At 43.7% G+C, this 17,044-nt stretch overlaps 1 protein-coding gene across 1 annotated transcript in view; it reads left to right on the forward strand.

Moving 5' to 3' along the window:
• Nucleotides 1-17,044, forward strand: part of SDC2 (syndecan 2) — a 206,364-nt gene that overhangs the window by 144,633 nt on the left and 44,687 nt on the right. The window lies entirely within an intron of this gene.

A 17,044-nucleotide genomic window follows, 5' to 3' on the forward strand; every position in this document is an offset into this window, starting at 1 on the left:
AAAAAGCCTCTGAAGACCCTTCTCCACTAATGATGTTGAAATAGGTTTAAAACCCATTTAACATACATAAAATTGGTGAATAAAGTTGATCTTTGTGGTAAATTGTGGCAACATTTCCATTAAAAAAACAAAGTTAAACTGGAATGTTCGACTGACCTGACGGAGGTCTAACACATAATGACTCCCCCCTGTAGTATTTTAGCAGTACCCCATCTGGGCAAGATCTGTATGGAGATGCGGCTAAGTCACCTGACAAATCGCGCCAGTGTGAACCAAGCCTTACACTTAGTAGACTCAAAAGTAGTTAACATTTCTCTATACTATCCAATGGTAGATCAGGTACCCGCCCAGTAGTGTGTCCTGCGTCTGCATACCATGTGTCACTGATATCACTGTGCTGAAAGCAATTTTATTCAAGTTACACAGTCCACTCTGTCACATTCTGCATGTGATACTTCCATATTGTGACACATTTCGCCTTTACAGGCTTAGTAATACAGACACTGGTGTGCGGCCCTTTTGCTGAAGATTTACACGTTTTCCTGCCTGAGAACTGTCTAGATACAATATTCGCCATGTTTTCAGTGGGTCAGCTGACTCTCAGACTTACATTGATAGAAGGAGTAGTAAAGCACGGCCATTCTGCACTGCAAAGCCGCAAACCTAGTCTGCATATATAAAGAATAGCTATGGCAGCTCTCATATACATACATGCACTGTCACACTTGCCCCATGCTTGCCTACAATTCCTAGCTTGATAGTTTTATATAAATACATCATCTAAAGAAGCTGCTGCTGTAAAAAAAAAAAAAGAAAACCCATCTGATCGTGTGCAGACATGAGAATGAGAGAGAAAAACGCCCCCAGCTGCTGCAGCTGATAAAGCAGCTAACCAAGCATGACCTGTGCATGATTACCTGTAGGGGAGACATTAGGGGTCTAATAGACGCCTGATGTCTTAATAAAGATACCTTTCACCTGCCCATACAATCACATAAGAGGCTTCTTGACCCCTTGTAATAGCAATAAACCTAAATTGAAAAAAAGTGTTAAAATATTAATTTTATCATTAAATTTAAATAATTTTTAAAAATTAAAAGCAATCTGTCTCCCTGCACACTTCCTTAAATGCATAGGGCATGCATGTATGTAAACAGCGATGCCACCAAGTAGGTGTTGCAGCAAACATTAGACTGAAGGCAGGAATTCCAGAACCATATTTCACAGCCAGTCTTTGAATGAATTGCTTACAAGTCCCTGTCTGCCACCGCAGCAGACGGCTTGTAGTTCTCTATGAACTTCAAACTTTGCAATAATTTGTACCAGAATCACAAGTTTTAGAATAAAACATATACTTTTTTCTCTATCGCTCATTGACAGACGTAGTCTTCTTGATTCTCAAGAGCTGGGTTATGTTGTCTCCGCAGGAGTAGGACTAGGCAGAAAGACAAAACGTTCTGGCTCCACCTTAGGGGCAGTCCCTGAGGGTATATCCTCCCTCTCTCTGCTACAGGGAATCAGTTTTTTTCTGTCTAGTCAGGAGTAAGGACCTAAGTTCCTTGCTGGGATCTTTTGGTCCTGGCAAGACTTTTTTCTTTAAGAAAAAGACATTTTTTAGGTAGTTTTTCTCCAGTGTTTTTCCTGTGAGATCTTCAAGCAAAAATGCCGGACTGGGCGACACTTGTGGTCACCCCAGCCGGCCTACGAGCGCGCACAGACCATGGCATTGCGCTTGGTCGGCCGCGACACATTCAAGTATGCGGGGCCGGGCGACGGGCTGGATGTTGAGATCCAGTGGTCACCCCGGTTTTCTGCCTACGAGCGCGTGCAGACCAGAGCTCCGCGCTGGGTCGGCCGCGACGGAGTCCCAGTGGAGGGACTGACCTTGCGAGTTAAAAGTCTCGCTTGGACGCCAGGAACCAGAGAGTCGAGGCGTCCGGAGTGGTCCACAAACCCCCACCCCGGTGGAGAGGGTATTGTGAAGAGAGGGTGCCTGTCGGTTCGGTATGGTGAGTAAACGTTCCCTTTTTTTCTTTCCTCGTTATGAGGCAGTATGAATTATGGGCCCCTCCATATATGGTCAGTATATATCTGATACTTACAAGTCCCCCTTGTAATACAGCATGTGTTTGTGGGAAGTGGACTTGGTTTGAGAGCTAACACTCTACCCAGCAGACTGTAACATTACAGCAGACATAGGAGGTATAATCCTACCTTATTTGTAGTGTATCTCCTGTAGATCCATATATCGCCTCTTAGCAGAGATGCAGGTGGATGTGCTGGGAAAACGATTTCGGCGGTCCGCCGCCATTTTGCCGTAGACCAAGTGCATGTATGTCCTCAGGTCACGCCGGCCGCCATGTTTTTGGAGTCTTATGTCTCTTCTATGGGGGCGGCCATGTTTCGTGAGCCCAGCTACCTCGTGGAGAGCTGGGAACGCCGGAAGGCGTACACAGGGGGCGGAGCCACGTCTTTCTACCCGGGAAAAAGCAACAGCTCCTTCCAGTCTGTGTAAGACAGACGCTGACTGCAGTTGGTTGGAAACTTCACTGCATCGGTTGGTGAGCCTTGGGGGTCCCTCTCTCTCTCTGTGGGATCGAGAAGCAGGTACTCTGAGGGGCGCTATTGCGCTAGGGGGAGACACACAAAAAAAAAAAAAAAAAAAATGTTTTTTGTTTTTGCTGGCAAAGGTGTCCTGAATTAACATGGACCCTGCCACTCATGTATCTCCTCCGGATCCCCTCGAGGGGTCTGCGGGATCCTCCAGCACCCCACTGACAATTGAATCATTGTCAGCTATTATGGAAACTTTTGTGTCCCGGGTGGAAGTGGCTTGTCAGGGACAGGGCGCAAGAATGCGACCCCCGCCTAACCCCTTATTATCTGAAACCTCGGATTGAGACTCTGAGCCTATTTCTGCAGTTGCTGGTACTTCATCTGGGATTGGTGTCTCGGGTCCTGTCTCTTCAGACAGCGAGGAGGATGTTTCGGCATCCGCCATAGCCCGAGAGGAAGCGCTGGTAAACGCACTCATTGTATCTGTTCAAGAAACCTTAAGGTTACAGGGTATTCCATCGGAAATAGCTGAAACTGAAATCCCTTTTGGGACTAAAAAACGCATCAAAGTGGCGAAGGTTTTTCCATTGCCCAAATGTTTTGGCAATCCAATCGAAGAAGAATGGCGTCTGCCAAAACGCACTTTTACTATTTCTAAACGCATTGACAGGCGTTATCCGTTTGAGGAAGCCCTCATTAAGAAATGGACAGAACCACCTGTGGTGGATTCACCAATTGCTAGATTGAATAAAGCCATGGTTATTCCTCTAGAAGACGCTCCGTCTTTTAAAGATCCAGTGGATCGCAAGATAGAAGCTATGTCTCGCACCATGTTTTCCTTGATTGGATCAGCTTTCAGACCTATAATAGCTATTGGTCTGGTTTCGCAGGCTGTAACTGAATGGACCAAGTGGTTACGCCGGGACTTAGAAGAGGTCCCTCAGGCGGTATCAGATTTGTTGGAACAAATGATACAGGGGTTACAGTTTGTGTGTGATGCGGCGTTAGACGCCACTCCATTATTGGCGCGAGCATCAGTCTCAGCAGTGGTTCTCAGGCGTACACTGTGGCTAAAAGGTTGGTTAGCCGACCAAGGTTCCAAAAAAGCATTGGCTAATATCCCCTTTTTAGGAGAGCGTCTATTTGGAGCCAACTTAGATGAGATCATTAAGGATCTCACGGGTGGAAAGAGCACCTTTTTACCGCAAAATTTTAAAGGTAAAGGAACTCGTCAAAGACGAGGGCCTTCTTTTTCTGCTCACAAGAGGTTTTTTCGTCCCGCGGGTGAAAAAATTAAGTCCTCCAAAGCTCCTGCAGGAGGCGTCAGGGGTCGTTGGTCGGGCAAGCAAAAGCCCGCCCCCTCCAGACCTGAAGATAAACCGTCCAAAGCCTGAAGGTGCGCCCCCACCCATAACTGGGGTGGGGGGACGTCTTCACCGGTTCCCGGATCCATGGCTTTCCAGAATCCCGGACAAATGGGTTTGCGAAGTCATAAGATCAGGGTACAAGATCGAGTTTCGATCTCTTCCACCGGCGCGATTCTTCCCTTCCAATATCCGACTATCCCCGGATCGTTTAGAAGATCTGCGGAGAGCAGTCACAGATTTACTACAACAAGGAGTGGTAGTCCACGTTCCTTGGACAGAACGGTTTCAAGGGTTTTATTCAAACCTATTTACAATACCCAGGAAAGAGGGCAAAGTGCGTCCAATTCTGGACTTAAGGGCACTCAATTCTTTTGTCAACATAAGAAGATTCAGAATGGAGTCCATTCGCACAGTAGCAGCCTTCCTGCATCCAGGGGATGTCCTAGCGTCCATAGACATCAAGGACGCATATCTTCACATTCCCATTTTCGCAGGACATCAGCGGTTTCTACGCTTTTCCGTAGAAGAGAACCACTATCAGTTTGTGGCGTTACCTTTCGGTCTCGCCACGGCTCCGCGGGTCTTCACAAAGGTGTTGGCCCCAATGTTGGCACTTCTGCGCCAAAGAGGCATATCGATCCTTGGTTACCTAGACGATCTTCTGCTTCATGCAGAGTCTCCTCAGACCTTGCTACAAAACATAGAAATTACTATGATTTCTTTACAGGAATTCGGGTGGCTGGTGAACCAGCAAAAGTCATTTCTGGTTCCCACCCAGAGGCTCGAATATCTGGGTCTAATTCTAGACACAGTCAGGACAAGAGTTTTTTCTTCCGGTAGGGAAACTCCGAAAGATTCAATCAGCAGTCCAGTTGTTACTGTCCAACAGCTGGTCTTCCCTTCGGACTTGCATGAGGGTTCTGGGGTTGATGGTGGCTTCGTTCGAAGCAGTCCCATTTGCCCAGTCCCATACCCGAATTCTTCAGCAAGAGATTCTTCTCAGATGGAATCGGAATCCGGAATCCCTGGACAATCAGATCCGATTGAGCAAACAGACCAGAGAGTCTCTGGTCTGGTGGCTTCGGTCTCCGATGCTCAGCCAGGGAAAGTCATTTCTGCCAATATATTGGACGATAGTGACCACGGATGCCAGTCTATCCGGATGGGGAGGAATTCTCGGTCAGTTATCTGTCCAGGGACTTTGGTCCCCGGAAGAATCCAGGTTACCGATAAATGTATTGGAACTGAGAGCGATCAGACTTTGTCTGATTCACTGGACCGAGCAGCTCCAGGGCAGCCCGGTTCGGATCCAGTCGGACAATGCCACGGCCGTGGCTTATGTCAATCACCAGGGGGGCACCAAGAGTGTCCGAGCGGCCAAAGAAGTGGCTTGCATTCTTCGCTGGGTGGAACGATTTGTTCCAGCAATCTCTGAGGTGTTCATTTCGGGGGTGGAGAATTGGCAGGCAGATTATCTCAGCCGTCAGACTCTGGATCAGGGGGAATGGTCCCTCCATCTAGACGTTTTCCACCAGTTGTGCCTACGGTGGGGCACCCCGGATGTGGATCTGTTGGCATCACGATTCAACAGGAAAGTTCAGAGATTCGTGGCTCGCTCCCGCGATCCTCTAGCAGAAACCGCAGACGCACTGATCGCCCCGTGGGGGCAATACCAGCTAATGTATGCCTTCCCTCCTCTCGCGTTACTGCCAAGACTTCTTCGCAGGATAGAGGAGGAAGGAATTCCAGTAATTCTGGTAGCTCCGGACTGGCCTCGTCGAGCTTGGTACGCCGACGTGGTCAGACTGGTGGCGGACGTCCCGTGGAGACTTCCTCTCAGGGAGGACCTACTGTCTCAGGGACCGATCTTCCATCCTGCTTTACGATCGCTGGCTTTAACGGCCTGGCTATTGAGACCCAGGTGCTGAAGGACAAGGGATTGTCAGCTTCAGTTATTCCTACTCTAGTTGAAGCAAGGAAAGCGACTTCCAGAAAGATTTATCATCGCACATGGAAGTCCTACATTGCATGGTGTGAACCTTTGGGGTTCCGTCCTCGGTCTTATTCGATTAGTCGAATATTAGCTTTTCTGCAACTAGGGGTTGAGCAGAAACTGGCCTTGAGTACTATCAAGGGTCAGGTCTCAGCATTAGCTATCTTCTTTCAGAAGCCTTTGGCTACTCATTCCTTGGTGCGGAATTTCATCCAGGGAGTGCGACATCTAGCTCCACCAGTGCACGCGCCGTTACCCCCCTGGGATCTTAATTTAGTGTTGTCGGTTCTTCAGAAACCTCCCTTTGAAGATATTAGGGAGATTCCTCTACCTACGTTGTCCCAGAAGGTGGCCTTCTTGGTGGCTATTACTTCTGCACGCAGGGTGTCAGAACTGGCCGCATTATCTTGTCGTTCACCATATCTGGTGGTTCATAGAGATAAGGTGGTTCTTCGTCCGAATCCATCCTTCCTACCAAAAGTGGTTTCAGAATTTCATCTGAATGAAGAAATTGTGTTACCTTCCCTGTGTCCTAAGCCCAGTCATCCGCGAGAGTTTGCTTTACACTCCTTGGATGTGGTCCGGGCGATCAGGGTATACTTGAAAACGACAGATTCGTTTCGCAAAACGGATTCACTTTTTGTGATTCCAGATGGACCCAACAAGGGGTTGCCTGCATCTGCCGCGACCATTTCCAGATGGATCAGACAGACGGTAGTACAGGCTTATTCTATTAAGGGTCGGGAGCCCCCGTTCCCTGTTAAGGCGCACTCCACTCGGGCACTTAGTGCGTCATGGGCCTTTCGCCATCAGGCGTCAGTGGTCCAGGTGTGCAAGGCGGCTACCTGGTCGTCGGTGCATACCTTTACTAAACATTATAAAGTTGATGTAATGGCATCGTCTGATGCCTCGTTTGGCCGCAAGGTTTTGCAGGCCGCAATTTGAGGAGACCAGTGGTCTACCTTGAGGGTTTTTTCCGTTGGAAAATTTTTCTTTAGTCTCATTCTTTGTTTATAATGAGCCTTTAAAACTTCTAGTTTGGCACCGGTTGGGCCTTCTAGATTGGATTTGATTTTGTCAATCCCACCCCTCATTTGTGGCACTGCTTCTGGATGTCCCAGCTCTTGAGAATCAAGAAGACTACGTCTGTCAATGAGCGATAGAGAAAAATGGATTTTTGTAAGATCTTACCGTAAAATCCTTTTCTCTTAAGCTCATTGACAGACGTAGTACCCGCCCCTCTATCATTGAGTTGGGTTGGGTTAAATTCTCTGTTACTGCTTTAGAACAGAACTGATTCCCTGTAGCAGAGAGAGGGAGGATATACCCTCAGGGACTGCCCCTAAGGTGGAGCCAGAACGTTTTGTCTTTCTGCCTAGTCCTACTCCTGCGGAGACAACATAACCCAGCTCTTGAGAATCAAGAAGACTACGTCTGTCAATGAGCTTAAGAGAAAAGGATTTTACGGTAAGATCTTACAAAAATCCATTTATCTACAGTAACACTTTTTTTTTTTTTTTTAACAGACACTGATCAAAGTAGGAAAAAAGTGTGCTTTTATTTATTTTATTATTAGTATTCTCTATGGATTGCATGAAATTAAAATACAATATCACCAAAAGAGACTTGTTTGTACTATTAAAAAAAAAAAAGACTACCTAAATGAATGACAAAGTATAACAAACAGGCCCATAGCAGAAATGAAAAATTGCTCTGATCCATAGAGAGTGTACAAGGTATTTTAGAACATTAAAGTGATTGTAAAGTCTCCTCATTTTTTTTTTTTTCTAATAAATAACAAACATGTTATACTTCCCTCCTCTGTGCAGTTGGTTAGGCACAGAGAAGCCCGGATCCTCCTCTTCTCAGGTCCATCTTTGGTGCTCCTGGCCCCTCCCTCCTGTTAAGTGCCCCCATAGCAAGCAGCTATCCATTCAGGCACATAGCTGCCATTTGGTCATGCCCCTTCTCGCTCCTGACTGGCTTACTGAGTTTTATTGCTGCCTCTGCTGTGCCTCAGCCAATCAGGAGAGAGTGTCCCGGACGGGCTGACTGCACTCGACCACTGGACAGAGGGAACTCAGGTAAGTATTAGTGGGGCTGAGGGGGGGCTGCTACACACGGAAGGCTTTTTAGCTTAATGCATTAAGATCTAAAACAATCTGATGTTACAACTCCTTTAACACAAAATTTTAAGGTTATTTGTAAGTTTCCAATTTTTTGCATCCTGTTTAGGAGCCAATAGTGGAAGTTATGAAGATAATATTTAGAGTGTGTAATTTATTCCACCCCTTTATTGTAAAAAGTCTTGCACTCTGAGATTGATGCACACTTGTAAAGGTTACCAAATGAGCATTACTTACCGCCACTTACCCTCCTCTCCTTTGTACATCTCTGATCTCCCCAACAGATCGGTGGGATTGATCAGGTGCATGTTTGAAAAATAGTGCATGCAGGAAATATCTCTTTTGTAATTGAGTGTGTTGGATGTTAATCAGGATGTTGGTGCCCAGTGTTGTAGCCATAAATCAGTGGTTTGTTCTGAGCTTCCCAGATTACACCAAGCTGTAATTCATGATCATGTAGGGCAATGAATGTTCAGAATGATGAAATACACCTTTTTTATGTCACTGGCTGCACATTGCAGAGGAGCTGGCCAAGTAAGTACATGAGTTTGTGTTATCACTGACTGCGTTTTGGCTTATTGTTTTTGGGAAACCTGTTTCTTGTGATAGTATTGTCGTAAGTGTTATAAATATAGCTATTAAACTTGTATGTGGACCTGTCATATCTTTGAGAACCCTGCAATTAATACAAAATAATTAAAAGGAAATGCAACATGTATCATGCCCCTCTTTTCCCCAATTATTTTTTTTTAGCAAGGGTTATTAAACTAAATGGCATATGACCAATTCCAGTCTAATCTGAAGTGTGTGGCGTAGACGGATACCAGCTGCCCAAGAAGCACAGATGACAGAGCGGTCATTAATTTAATCAAAAATGTAAACTTTTTTGTATGTTTAGCTAAGCTGCAACAGTCTTGGGTAATAGAACATGCAAAAAGGACTATGGTTTAAAGGATATGTCTGCATCTTATGGCTTCTATGTCTTGAGGGTAGTATTCTTACAATGCCATCCATGTTGTAAACTTAAAGCGAAGTTCTGGACGATTTTTTTTTTTTTTTTATATAAAAATACCACTGGTATAGTCGGCACTCGTGTGTTTACATTTAGGTATCATCTAAGGCCCATGGGTGTCCAACCTGCGGCCCTCCAGCTGTTGCAGTACTACAAGCCCCATCATGCCTCTGCCATTGGGAGTCATGTTTGCAACTGTCAGCCTTGCAATGCTCCATGGGATTTGAAGTTCCGCAACAGCTGGGGGGTCACAGGTTGGACACCCATGATAAGCTGTCCTCTGTTCTGTTCTGTTTTTGTGCAGCATGTATGACTTACATTTTTCTTGGCCTGTACAGTGCAGCATCTAGAGTGTGGGCACGTGGAGCCACTGCACATCTCTTCCAGGATTCTGTGCATGATGGCTACCCAGCATGCACCACTCGATCTCACACCTGCGCAGCAATGCCACGGAGTCTCTCTTCCAGGGTTCTGTGCATGATGGCTACCCAGCATGCACCACCCGATCTCACACCTGCGCAGCAATGCCGCTGAGTCTCTCTTCCAGGGTTCGGTGTATGATGGCTACCCAGCATGCACCACCCAATCTCACACCTGCGCAGCAATGCCACTGAGTCTCTCTTCCAGGGTTCTGTCCATGATGGCTACCCAGCATGCACCACCCGATCTCACACCTGCGCAGCAATGCCACTGAGTCTCTCTTCCAGGATTCTGTCCATGATGGCTACCCAGCATGCACCACCCGATCTCACATCTGTACAGTAATGCCACTGAGTCTCTCTTCCAGGTTTCTGTGCATGAAGGCATACGTAGCATGCACTACCCGATCTCACACCTGCGCAGTAATGCCACTGAGTCTCTCTTCCAGAGTTCTGTGTGCATGATGGCTACCCAGCATGCACTACCCGATCTCACACCTGCGCAGTAATGCCACTGAGTCTCTCTTCCAGGGTTCTGTGTGCATGATGGCTACCCAGCATGCACTATCCGATCTCACACCTGCGCAGTAATGCCACTGAGTCTCTCTTCCAGGGTTCTGTGCATGATGGCTGCCCAGCATGCACCAGCCAATCTCACACCTGCGCAGCAATGCCACTGCGCGGCTCTCCCTCTTCCTGACACGCGACCTTTTGTCACTAGGCTATTCGCAAGGAATATATGACGCCGCTATCCCAGAAGCCCCTGCAAATCACCTAGTGACCAAATCAGCTGGGCGGTCGCAGCCAGAAGTGCTGCCGAAAAAAAAAAAAGAAGAAAAATGGTATTTACTTCCAAAAAAAATTAGCCATTGGTAAAAGCATTTGCAGTGCTTAACAGACACTACAACAAAAAAAAAATGGGTGTAACCCTGCTTTAATACGCTCAACTAGCATTCATTACACAATATTGGTTGATTAGGGCATTGCCAAAAAAGAAAAAATATTTTATAAAAACTTTCTATATGTATTTATGTAGGTTATAAAAGCAATTTCAAATCCACCATCTTTACATAAGAATATTGTGTATCGTACATGACAAGTAAAATCTTGTTATAGACAAGGAAGTTCAATACACAGATCGCTATATATAGCCTTTTTTTTTTTTTTAAGAGAGAAAGACATGGTTAACAGTCTAGATGTGTCCAGTTGGTGAGGTTTCCATTCCCTTTCTGGCCTGGAGATGCAGCAGTAAAAAAAATCTTCCCAAAGTGACCGAAAATTCTATCCTAGAGAGTTGTCACCAAATTGAGTAGTAAATGGTACATTTTTCAACAGGGGCAACTGTCCCCATGAGGACATGAGGAGGTGACAAGACCTCTACTGTATGAAAGCAAACAGAAGGAGACTTGTTTTTTTTATTAGTAGTATTTATTATTTTATATCCTTCTGGGCAATACAGATAAATATTTTAGGTAATTAAAAAAAAAAAAAAAAAATGCTCCACTTGTAAAAAGTGAAAGTTTACAGCAACGAATACCAATTATCTGCTTAAAAAAATTTGGGGTCCCCTGTAAAAAGATTGCAAGAGAAGAGGATAACTTCACCCGGGCCTACTCTAAAATCATTCTGAGCAAGGTCAAGTTATATAGAACAGGGATTTTTTTTTTTTGTTTTTATTCTGAGGACCCAAGTTGGACATTTTTTATTGTACTGGGCCACAGGAAAAAAAACATTTTAATCAAAATGTCAGCAAAGCCATGCAGTGACAAACAATGGCCAGATAATTAAAAAATGAACACGTAAGTAGTAATAAATGCTACTTTTTACTCATATCATTGAGGGGGTAGGGGGTGCACAAGGACTACTGTACAACAATGTTTTTTTAAATGATGGTATGAGGCTGGCTATCTACCCTATCTCATTGAATAATTTCTTGGACCTATTTTAATGCTGTGGGCGTTTTGAAAAAAAACAAGGATTTTTTTTTTAGTTACTAGAATCAAAGATTTTATTACTAAGCACTTCCCCACATGGAACATTGTGCAGGCACTCTTCCCCATTTCTATGACCTGTAGTGAAGCCAAGAAAAATAAATTCTTCCATGTATTGTCTTTTAGAAGTAGACATGTTCAACTTCACCTCCAAATCCTGTCCAGGTGATTGTCTCCAGTCCCATCTCCCTATGCACGTCTGTGCTGTCTTCATATTTGGTGACTTACCATTGATCTGCTGAATTCACACTTGGCCACAAAGTCAAGTGGTGACTCAATTTTAGTCCCAAGATAATGTTCATATTCCCATCATACACATCCCTGAAATCAGGCTCGAAAGTAGCGGGTGCTGTCGCAACATCCAACTGGAAGCATCACAGGTCAACTTTCATATTTGCCAGCACACCAGGGATCCTCAATGTCCAAGCTTTTATATTGAAGATTGATCGCAGTACAAAAAGAAAGGTGCAATGTTTCTGAGCCACGCAGGACCCTTTGCACCTTTCTTTTTGTGATGTAATCATTCTTCAATAAGAAATAAAACTTCGGACAACATTGATGATGCGTGGTGTGCTGGCAAATTTAGACGATCAATTTTGGTCCCTACCAGTTTTAAGAAACACTAAATGTTCAGGCAGCAAGCAGGGAATCATTTTGTTTTATGGCAGGGAATCATTTTGTTTTACGTTTTACTTGAACAAAGCAGAAGCTGGGACAGATAGATGATTTGCCTCCAGTGACTCCAAAATATTAGTCTGCATATAACTGGAAAGAGGCGGAACTTGAATCTTTAATCAGAATCATCATGGCTGGTGCAGATTAAAATTAAATGGTATTTTTTAGATTACAAAATGGGTTATTTAGCATATACAATATATATTATTTTTTTTAACCTTGCAGCAAATGTCTTTTTTTTTTTTTTTTTTAATTAAATATGTCTTTTCGTTTCAATGTCAGTACCCCTACAAATGTTGTCCATGGGTTCAGACAGGAGCAACGGCTTCCATTCACCTCTTTCCACACCTGGCTTCTGCAAGAACCTTTGTAACCCCATTGATATGACATCACTTGTAATAGGATTATTTTCTAAAGCGTGTATTATATAACATTTAAGCTGCCTGGCGTACAAAACCTGGACAAAGCAAGCCTTCAATTTGGAAGGCATCCATAACTGGATTTGGGATGTTATTTATTGTGAAGCATGGATGCTTTCTCTTTTAAATTACTTTTAGTTTTTATGTAATTCTGGTTTTCTGCTGCATCACTTCATATACCACGCTATAAATCTGTCTTCACAAGAAAATTTTCTGCACGATCCACATGTGGAACACCAGCTCTGCTTTTTTTTTTTCCCACCCACAAAATGACTACCTCAAATTTGTGCAAAAGATGTCTGCACATAATGGTTCATTTTTATGGGGCATGTGGATGAATATGACAAAACATACAATAAGAGATAAAATCTGCTCGATCACAACTTTAAAAATGCATTTAGGGATATATTTAATGCATTTAGAGCCCAATTGAGTGGTGATTTAATATCTGTATACATGCATTTGCTTTATTACAAAAATATTGAATCTGTGTAAACTGAATACCCTAACCTAAACCTTTTGCCTTCACAAAAACTTTGGCTGACTCCCTAAAAAGTGCAGTTGGTTGGATCTGTGTGCGGAGCAGAACGCTGGAGACGCGGTCAACTTGCGTTGTGGTTGAGGGCACTAGCCAGGCTGTCCAATGTGCTGACAGCACAAGGTTAGGTTCAACTAGGCTGTAAAGTGTGGAACATGCAGAATGAACAAAAAACAACTGAGCTATTTTGTTCTGACGGGGGGGGGGGGGGGGGGAGTGTCCCCACCACAACACACTAGTCAGCACTCGCAGTTGGATTTTGGTTTTCCAGCATTCTTGTTTAACAGAAGCCGGCTGGCTTCTTTCGGACACGTTGTGTTGTACACACGGGCTGAATGTCAGCCGGTTTCTGTTGAAACTGGAAGATATTCGGGCCGTGTATACCTAAAGGTGAGTGAACTTTTACCTACTTCTCTCTAGCATTCCTGACCCAGACTATTCAACCATACTTTTGCTGCATCTCCAATGTCCGAAAGAAGCCTATACAAGTCTATGTATAAGGGATCAAAAAAAGGGTAAGGGATCCTGCCAAACAATGCAAACATTGAAGCAGGCAGTTACTATCCGACTTGGCTAAGTAAGCAATGACTGGTGGGGGGCAAGTGTTCTTGTAAAAAAGTACATTTTAGCTGTTAACATAATACTTAGTGATTGTGTAGTCTAGTTTTTTTTTTTTGACAACAAACATACCATACATATCCTCTGTGCAGTTGGTTTTGCAGAGAGCAGCCCCGATCCTCCTCTTCTTAGGTCCCTCTTTGCTGCTCCTGGCTCCTTCATCCTACAAAGTGTCCCCACAGCAAGCAGCTTGCTATGGGGGCACCACAGCCGTGCTGCAGCTCCCTTTGTCCCTTCAGATACTGAGCTGCCATTCGGCCCCGCCCCCTCTCTCTTCTGATTGGCTTACTGACTTTGACAGCTGCGGGAGCCAATGGCGCCGCAGCTGTGTCTCAGCCAATCAGGAGGAAGAGACCCAGGCAGCTGAGGGACTCGTGGACATCGCTGGAGAGAGATGGGGTTCAGGTAAGAATTATCGTGCTGGGGAGGCTGCTACAACCAGAAAGTTTTTTTATCCTAATGCATAGAATGCATTAAGATAAAAACACCTTCTGACTTTACAACTCCTTTTAACCCTAGTTGCTGTCCTACCATTATTCCAACATTTAGAAACAATTGTCTAACCCCAACTATATTCTTAAGCCAGCCATAGATAATGCTACTTTTTTCCTGCAACTATGGGTGGTGCAAGAAGCCACCCCTGCAAGGAGAACACAGTGATTATTGCTAGCGACTATAGCATGTATAACTCCAAAATGCTGGTTGTATCCAAGTCAATGGATGGATCAATTTGGGTACGATCAGCCAGCCCAGCCTGTCCATATATTGTTCCAATCTTGGCTGGTTCAGCAGGGATAGAAATTTTAACCATCTATGGCTGGCTTAAGCCCAAAAACTAACGTATCAATGAAATATCAGCCCACGAGTTTGAGCAGTGTAAAAAATATCAGCAAAAATATCAGCAATTAAAATGGTTCTCTGCCCAATGGGTAATGGAATTCGCATCTAATGCTCCATGTTTTAAAGGCTATTTCATAGTAACTGTAACATGAAGTGATAGATAAAATGATTTTTCAGTATAATTTATTATACAATGTGTAAGCAATCTATGAAAAATCTGAAGCCCCAAGCATTCTAGATAATAGATTCCAAATCTGCACTACTCCTCGTGAATGGTTTACTGCACTTTCTAATCTGTTCAACATCTGTCCACAGCCAGTCAATAATGCATCTGGGACATGAGTACAAGCAGTGTACAGGGACCTTAATATATAAATGTTTTTGGTCACTAAGGCTCGATTCACACTTATGCGTGTTGCTTTTAAGCATTTTTGTAGTGCTTTTTGCTGTGCTTTCCCTTTTTTTTTTACCGCAATTTGCGTTCTGCATTTTTTGTTTTGAAAAATTTGTTGAAATGCAAATTGCGGTAAAAACGCAATACTTGCATTTTAGGTGCAGGTCCATTGAAGACTATTGCATGCAAAATGCTGAATTTTGCAGAAAAATAGTCCCTGACCCTTTACAAAAACGTAGAGGCACAAAAATGCATTGATGTGAACGTGTTCTATAGGAACCCATGTTAAAAAGATAAAATGCACGTTAGTGTGAATCCAGCCTAACATTGGCTTTCTGTTGTTCTCGATGTCCTCCAGTTCTAAGCAAAACATATTCTAGCTGCCTGTGTGCGCATTTAAATCCTCAAAGCTCTGTTGTGAAGTATCTACACTGCTGTAATTGAATAATTTCGGTGTTAATTATTGTGTTCTAGAAACCCTGTAAGCAATAAATCATTGGCCTTCTGCAAGATTACAGGGTTACATAAAGCTGTACATCACTGTACGACAGGGAAATTCAATTTAAAACATGTGAAACTTGTAAGGTCTAATGCATAGCATTTGTCAGATAGAATAGTCATGAAGCTTACATTGGTGGATTGCATGTCAGTGTTTGCTTGCTTTTGTATAATTAGATTACCTGTAAATGTGTACAATCCCTACTTAAATGTCTTTACAATTACAAGATAAAAGTTGTGATACAGAGTGCAGCTTGTCTTGCTCTCAATAATTGTAAAGCTGGCCATAGATAGGTCCATTTTTATTTTTTATTTTTTTGTTAAAACCAGCGGGTTGCATGAAAATGAAATTGACCCAGTTCCCCCATCCACACATTTGAGGTGGATAAAGGAATCCTCCCCGCTAAATCGTTGTTTCTCTATCGTTCATTGACGGACGCAGTTCTCTCTGATTTCATATCAGAAGCGTGGCTTAGGTCATTCACCAAGGGGGCACCAAGGGTGTCCTTGCGGCCTTGGAAGTGTCAATTCTTCATTGGGAATCCTCCCCGCTAAATCATATTCTGATGGCGGGGAGACTTCCACTCCGACAGAATAGACAGATCAGCTATAGCCTGCAGCGCTGATCAAGAGGGCATTTTTCAGCAGGGTGGTCTATCAGTAGATCTGCTTCTGTACAACCACAGTGCCCGTACATGGATTGAAAATTTATGCATTTTGTGCCTTGAAATGTTTTTAAGAGTAGTATTTTTAAAACTCCTTCCATGTTGTAAACTCAATAAATTCATTCTAGTGATACCCAATGTTGATTGATTAGGGCTGTTTAGGTGCCGAATTTAGTTTCTTTAAGATCCCAAAACGAAAAAATATATAAAACTTTCCGTATTCCAAATCCAGACAGGTATTAGCAATTACATCAATCAGCCTAATATATCTCCACCCCATAGTGTTTACCAATAGGAGAACACAGAGGAGCAATAGTAGGACATGGAGGAGGGAGGGAAGGAGGAAGGAAAGTATCATCTACCACTCTGTATATGCCCACATGTGTAACTCTGTAGTCATGTGGGCTGCACAAATGAGAAAAAGGAGAAAATTAAGAGCTTTAAAAGGGAACTGAAATTGAGCATGCTCCAAAGAGGACATCAGCTGGTGTACACAATTTTGGGCTGCAGTGAGGACACCGAGAAGATGGGGGGGGGGGGGGGTCAGCCAAAGGTAGGATCAACCAACCAACCAACCAACCAACCATATTTTAGAGTACACAAAGAAAATTCTTTAGTGGCTTTGTGAGTATGAACACTCTGTTATATAGCATGTAATGAGCGTTTTTCATAGTCTGGTTTAATGAGACTTTTTAACTGCACTCATTTCTGGGTTAAGTTTACCCCTGCCGCTAATCCCCATCCACTTTTTATGAGAATGCTTCAACAACCAAGAACCATGGTTTGCATTTGATGAAAAAAAAACACTAATACTAATACTCCAGAAGTCAATAATTAGTGGTTCGTGTATTTCCAATTGTATAAAGTTTTTAGCTTATACATTTGGGTTACACTCTGATCTGGATAAAATCAAATCTGAATAAAGTATAGATC

The sequence above is a fragment of the Pelophylax lessonae genome (genome assembly GCF_965119305.1).
Source record: "Pelophylax lessonae genome assembly, chromosome: 5".
NCBI classification, from domain to species: Eukaryota; Metazoa; Chordata; class Amphibia; order Anura; family Ranidae; genus Pelophylax; species Pelophylax lessonae.